This window comes from Octodon degus, unplaced genomic scaffold (assembly GCF_000260255.1).
Source record: "Octodon degus isolate 3935 unplaced genomic scaffold, OctDeg1.0 scaffold00312, whole genome shotgun sequence".
NCBI lineage: Eukaryota > Metazoa > Chordata > Mammalia > Rodentia > Octodontidae > Octodon > Octodon degus.
The window spans coordinates 136,005-143,129 of record NW_004524888.1 but is presented as its reverse complement, the minus strand read 5'-3'; the positions used below and the strand labels follow the sequence as shown (position 1 = coordinate 143,129).

The 7,125-nt window shown below is 38.6% G+C and overlaps 1 protein-coding gene and 1 pseudogene across 1 annotated transcript in view; both read left to right on the top strand.

Annotated features, from left to right (window-relative positions):
- Positions 1–7,125, top strand: part of Aspn (asporin) — a 53,230-nt gene that overhangs the window by 14,010 nt on the left and 32,095 nt on the right. The gene's annotated exons all lie outside the window — the stretch shown is intronic.
- On the top strand, positions 3,860–4,190 carry LOC101575698 (annotated as a pseudogene).

Sequence of the window (7,125 nt, the reverse complement as noted above, 5' to 3'; positions counted from 1 at the left end):
TTCTACACTTTTCTCCCTTAACATACACACACACACACACACACACACACACACACACACACACAAATGCCAGCTGAGGTTTCTCCATCTTAACATAGCGAGTTGAATTCACAGAGTAATGAATTTCATTCCTCTGTTCATTTCTAGTACCTTGTAATTTTAACTGTGAACCACTCAGGCCCACCTTAATTAGCTATGTATGGGGTGAGACAGACAGAGTGGGGTATGGAAAAGCAATGTGGCAAGCTGACCAGGCAGCAAGCCCTGGTCATGGCTCTATCTGTGCTGTCCCACCCCTCTCCCAGAACATTTTCTTGCACAGTACAAGAGTTTGAATGGCTGTAAGGTACTTAATAGGTATAAATAAGTATATTTTATTTAAGTGAAAATACAGATAAGTAATGCCACAAAACAAATACAGACTATAAATAGAATATCTACCCTTTGCATTTACTGTGTATTTTAAATCTATTCTTTTCTTTCCTACTGCAACAGATAATCTTCCTTCATTCTAATTCAATTACGAAAGTGGGAATAAATGATTTCTGTCCAACAATACCAAAGATGAAGAAATCTCTCTACAGTGCAATAAGTTTATTTAACAATCCAGTGAAGTACTGGGAAATACAACCTGCAACATTTCGTTGTGTTTTGAGCAGAATGAGTGTTCAACTTGGGAACTTCAGAAAGTAATAATGATGTCCACTTAATATAAAATTCAAAAATTCTCTCATTTGGAATACTTGAATGCTATTAATAACTATAAAAAAATTCATAGATGTAGAAAAATCTTTTCCACGTAGAAGACAAAAAATTTCAACAGAATTTTGCCAATCTATTGGTATATAAGTATTAAGAGAAATCGGTATCTATTGTAGTTTTCTGCATAAAATGATTGTGCATAAATCTCTTGCTTCACCATTCCTTTCTCAGTAAAAAGTTAGCATTTAACCCTTTGTTATCTAGTACATTTTAAAAAGAATTGTACTGTAAACGGAATGACTATGGAATATTTGTGCTGTTTCATTTGTTAAAAAATGACAAGAACAGCTGCATGAAGAGTATATTATACTAGTCTGATTCTTTAATAACTTTAGTACTGTAATATTTCGAATCATGGTGAAGTATGACTTGAGATAATTATAATGAAATTCTCATGTGTCATAGCCTGTCTTTTATGTTTAAAACTCTCTTCTTATAATAAAGCTTCCAGTAAGTATTCATTACCAGCTCTACAGATGCTATTAATAAGAGCTGATTTGGAAGCTAAAACACAGTTTTCTTTACATAATTATTACCTATTATCAAACCTTTGTAAAAATGTGTAGTGAGTGTTTATATAAAATATAACTCACATTTTTATTATCAGTTATTATAAGCCTTAAATAGCAAGTCAACTGCTATGTTATGTAACAATGTTGCCTCAACTCCAAGGAGTATTTTCAGGATGTCCCTTTGGAAGATCTAGCTCAAAAGGGTCTATGTGCTATGAGTTCTACATTGATTTGTCTTTTCAAACACTACAAACTGGATAACTGAAGAAACACATTTGAACTTGTACATTATCAAATAAAACATACAAAAACTGAAAATTCTGTGCAAAAGTTATGAGTAATCTCATATGGCTTTTTATTGGCATTAGAACTTATAAAATGAGGAAAACATTAAAATTATTGTTTGAAATAAAACTGTGCTTTGTTTTAATTCCTCTCCTGCCCAAAGACATAAACTTTTTGAAAAACCGTAATTTAAAAAAATCCCTCTAATTTATAGATAACATTTATTAAAGTAGCACTAATGTTTATTATTTTATTAGTATAAACTTTATTTATGAGATCATTACTAATTTCCCATTCAGTACCGGAGATTGAATTTTGGATCTTGCACTTGTCAGACAGATACTTGAGCCACTGAGCTATATCTTGGTCTAATAATCTTAGTAACAGTACTACAATATACTATGTAATTCCATGCTATGAAAGAAATCACATTTTAAACTATTTCAAAAACTGTAATTGTATTCTAACTAGGGATCTGATAATATTAAAAATATATAAAAATTAGTGGAGGATTTGGTTATCAAAGTTAAGAAGGGCAAATTAAGGTCTCTTTTTCCCAGAAGAGTATTCACCTTTGGCCCTGTTAACATTATAGGACCAGATCATTTTTTGGAGTGGAGACCATCTGGCACACTGGAGAATGTTTAGCAGATTCACAGACTCTACCCATAGGCTGCTAGATATATCCATCTGCTGCCTGCCACCATTGTGACAACAATTTCTCTAGATTTCACCAAATATTACTGAGATGAAGAGTGGGAGACATGTCAAAACCTCAACTGGTTGAAAACAACTGCTTTACATAAAATTATTTAATTTCTGAGAGGACATAAATTTGGAAACCTGGAAAAAAACCTGCAACTTTTATGAAGATTATAGATAAAGGATCATAGCATGGTTAAAATAATAAAGGTTACTCATGAGTAATAATAGTACAGAAAGAGAGATGCATGGCTTTGAGTTGCAGATCTGTGCCACTTATGACCGGGGAAAGTCACCTGTTCTTAGAGTGAGAGTCCTCATCTTTAGAGGGGAGAGATGGTGCTACAAAACAATGAAGTTGCTATGAGGACTGAAAAAGCAATACTTATGTATGTAAAATGCTTATAAACCAGAAAGGCTTATACAACATTAGTAACTATGGTAGCAAACAACTACGGATGGATGAGAAAGTGGAGGAAGTTCTGAGCCAAGTGTGGGGGTGCACACCTGCAGTCACTGTTACTCAGAAGGCTGAGACAGGAGAAAGGCAAACTGGAGGTCATCCAGGGCAACAAGGCAAGAATCAGTCTAGGGAAAAAAGAAAATATTTAGTCTGAAAATATAAAAATTACAAGAATAATTATTCTAAAATCAAAATATTTTAAACTTCCAAATGTTTGGGGACATAGATCAGTGGTGCAGTGCCTGGTTGGCAGGTGTGAGCCCCTGAGTTTGATTTCTGGTACCCACAAAAAAAAAATTTCAAAAGTTTTAATAAAGTTAATTTTTCTAAAATGTAACAAAGATAGTAAAAACATGGTATCATCACACTGGCAAGAACAATGTAAAAGTCAAATGATCAATGACACTGGAAAAATACAGTTCTTGAAATTAATAATAAAAACGATGTTAACTCTAAGGTCAGATATGCCATCTTGGGGATTGAACACAGTAGCATTCCACCACTGAGCTACAACCCTAGCTCCTTTCAAGTATTTTATTTTAAGATAGGCTTTCATTAAAGTTGTACAAGCTGGCCTTGAACTTGTAATCCTCCTACCACAGCCTCCCAAACAGCTAGAACTACAGATGTGTGCCATGATCTTTTTCTAAAAAAGAAAAGATAGAGCTGGACGTGGTTGTGTATGTCTATGACCCCAGCACTCAGGGTAGCTGAGGCAGGGAGGACTGAAAGTTTGAGCCCAATCTGGACAATTGAGCAAGATTTAAAAAAAAATTTTAATATACATACATACAATATAAAAATATAAGTAAGGAGCTAGGGATGTAGGTCAGTATGAAAGTCTTGCATTTAATTCAGGAAAAAAAAATTTAATATAGGAAATAACTGCTGAAATCCTTGCAATCAACTTCCCACAGTTAATGTTTATGTTTTCTATCTCTCAGCTGTTAGCCATTTTTGATTTTAAGCTTGTGAAAAACACATCACTAATGAAAATCATAAGCAATCAAAACTGTATTAAAGGGTAGTAGCTGCAGCACCTCTGGCAAACAGAGGCAGGGCCCAGGCATGGTGGTACATTCTACACTGTGACAGCGCAGCGGTTGCTGGGTCGCCATGCGTGGGCGACTCTGACATGGGTGCCAGAGGCTCCAAAGCTTGAGGCCTTTGGCCTTTCCCTCAGGGGTGAGGGGCGGCATTCCGGAGACAGCAGATGCTGAACAAGCTTTGGTGAGGCCTCGAGGCCAAGGGGTGCCCCCCTTCGTGTTCACGTGCGCGGCTCCATGTTCTATGATGAGGATGGGGATCTGGCTCACGAATTCTATGAGGAGACAATCGTCACCAAGAATGGACAGAAGCGGGCCAAGCTGAGGCAGGTGTATAAGAATCTGATTCCTCAGGGCATTGTGAAGCTGGATCTGCCCCGCATTCACGTGCATTTCCCTGTGATCCTCTATGAGGTGTGAGCCTGGTGGGTTAAAGACACAAGCACCTTTGACTCAGTGAGAAACTTATAGGCTCAAGGTGTGGCTTCCATCGAGGAGCCCAGGCTGAGGCTACAACCCTGAATAAACTGTTGGCCCAGAACCTACAGCTGTGAGCAGGGGAGTCCCTCAGTATAAATTGGACATTGGTTTGTGTGTGGACAAGAGATGGCTGGTGGCTGGCAGAGGCATGGCAGAGTTACTAGCACAGCTTCCCCAGCCACCCCTGCAAGAAGTGTGGTAGGGCATATGAGAGTCAGGAGTCTGTGGTTCTTGGTTCCCTGCCTGGCCTGCTTTCTTCCAAGCTTGCCTAGGGCCCAGCCCTACGAAAAGCTACAGCACTTTACAAGCTAAGTCTGCCTTCTTCCAGCCCCTGGGCTTTGGGAGCTCTACAGAAGCAGGAACTTCCTTTACCTCACTTCCTTTATCTCCCAGTCAGAGCATTTCAGCCGTTTGCTACCTAGATTCTTCCTGTATTAGACAGAGGCTGGGGATAGCACCAGCCTGATTCTTCCCACCTACCTGGCATTTGTTCCTATTTTCAGATGGACAGTTTGCTGGCTGTTAGTAAGAATGGGGACTGGTATGGGTAGCTTCTCCCTTTCCCAGGGCTTGGCTAATTTCTCCTCAGTGCAACTAGTTATTGCCCTCTCCTAAGTTAAGAGGGTACAGGCCAGGGTCGGGACAGGTTGTGGATGCCCGTACCTATGGGGAGTTGCCCCAAGCCACCTACTCTAATCCTCCTTGCCTTTGTATCAACCACCCCTCACCCCCAGTTTGGAGGGTCTACACTGTCCTGTAATAAGGAACAACATGCCAGGGCTGGTGCCAGCAGTGCTATAAGAAGCCCGCCACTCTTCCCCTACAGTATTCCTCACCCCTTCTGGATCAGTCAAGGGAAAGTACTAGGGCCCCTTGATAGGGAGAGAAAGGAAAAGCAAAAACAAAAAGAATACTGTACTTAAAATGTGAAGATTTGTAAACAGTCTAGTCCATGCTGATGTTGGGGCAGAGTCTGATTTCTATATAGAAACAACTCTTTTCTTTTAATTCGTTATTGTGCAAGCTCTGTGCTTCTACCGTGGGAAATGGCTTGGGGATGGTGCTCCCCAGCACAGAAAGACTGATGTTATTTGTTTGATTTCAATAAAATTATTTGTAGATCCTGTAAAAAAACAAACAAACAAAAAACTATATTAAAGTTTTCTATTACAAACATATTTTATGGTGAATACAAAATATTATCCACCTGAAAGCCATTAAAGGTTGAAAACAAATTAGTTACTACAACATACTTTCAAAGTATACTATGGACTGGTAACAAAGAATCTTAGTGACCAACTATGTATATTTCCTCCCAATTATTACAATAGAAAATGACCATCAGAATTTATGAAACAAGTGGCCAAGGAGATAGCTCAGTGGAATAAGTGCTTGTCTGGCAAGCCCAAGGTTCTGAGTTCGCTCTTTGGTACCATATACCCCCTCAAAAAGAATTTATGAAACAACAAATGAATTCATGCAACAAACATAATGATTTAAGAAATCAATTATTAGGGCCGGGGAGATGGCTCAGTGGAATAAGTGCTTGCCTGGCAAGCTCAAGGACCTGAGTTCAATCCCTGGTTCCACAAAAAAAAATAAATAAATAAAGCACCACAATATTTTTCTTTCAAAAACAGAATGTCATTCATAATTCTGTTTTTGAAAGAATTCTCAGGGCTGGTCAAATAGCTCAGCAGATTGAAGCACCTGCAAGCAGGCCCAGGAGTCAGGGGTTCGATCCCTGGGCCCACTGTGCCGGGCCCACACCCAGAGCATGCTCAGATGGTGATTGAGACTGGGCATGGTGGCGTACACCTGTAATCCCAGTTCTTGGGAGGCTGTAAACAGGAGAATCACTATGAGTCGATCTAGTAGTGAGAACCTGAACACCCTGTAGACCCTTCCCTAAAATACAGAAAGAAAGACAGACAGACAAGCAGAAAGAATTCTTACCCAGGTTTCATAACCTTTCTAGTCAAATACAACAGCACCTACTGTAGCTGAATGACCAATTCTGCAAAATCTATTTTCTCAAAATCATGTACAAATAACATTAGACAATAATAGTTGATATTTAAAGAACATTTTCAGACATTCTACTAAATATCTTACTTCAATTAATTTAACTTCAAGCTCACCCTAGCTGGGCATGGTGGCACATGCCTGTTATCCTAGTGGGAAGGGTGAGGCAGAAGGATCACTGTGAATTCAATACCAGCCTGAACTACACAATGAGACCCTGTCTAAAAAAAAAAAATCCTCACACTAAGCCTATGACACACTGTGTATGTGTGTGCGCAGGATCAAATTTGATGGGGGATCAAATCCAGGGGCCTATACTAGGCAAGTACTCTACCACTGATCTACATCCTCATCCTGGGTATCTTTATTTAGGATAACTGAGGAACAAAGATTTAAATAACCTGGATCAGATGAAAGATCAGAACCCTGCAGTCTAGTTCCACGCTTTTAATTATGACAGTACATTTTTTTTTTCTCAGTCATTTACATTCTTCTTAAAGTTCTTGGCTCACTGGCTAACATACACCACGCTTTTTTGTTGGCCCTTAGTGACTAATGTGACCAATATTTTCTTTTTTCTCTCTGTCCTTGAGCCCATTTTTCAAATTAAAGATTTTTATATTTTATTTTAATTTTTTTGTTTTGTTTTGTTTTGTTTTTTGGTGCCAAGGACAGAACCCAGGACTTCCAGCTTGCTAGGCAAGCATCATACTGCTGAGCCAAACCCCCAGCCCTAGAAAAGGTTTTTTTTTTTAATGATTGAGTTGTAAGAATTCTAAACACAATTCCCTCATTAGACACATGATTTGCTTTCCTTCTCCCTATCTGTGGCTTTTTAAAATTTTTTTTT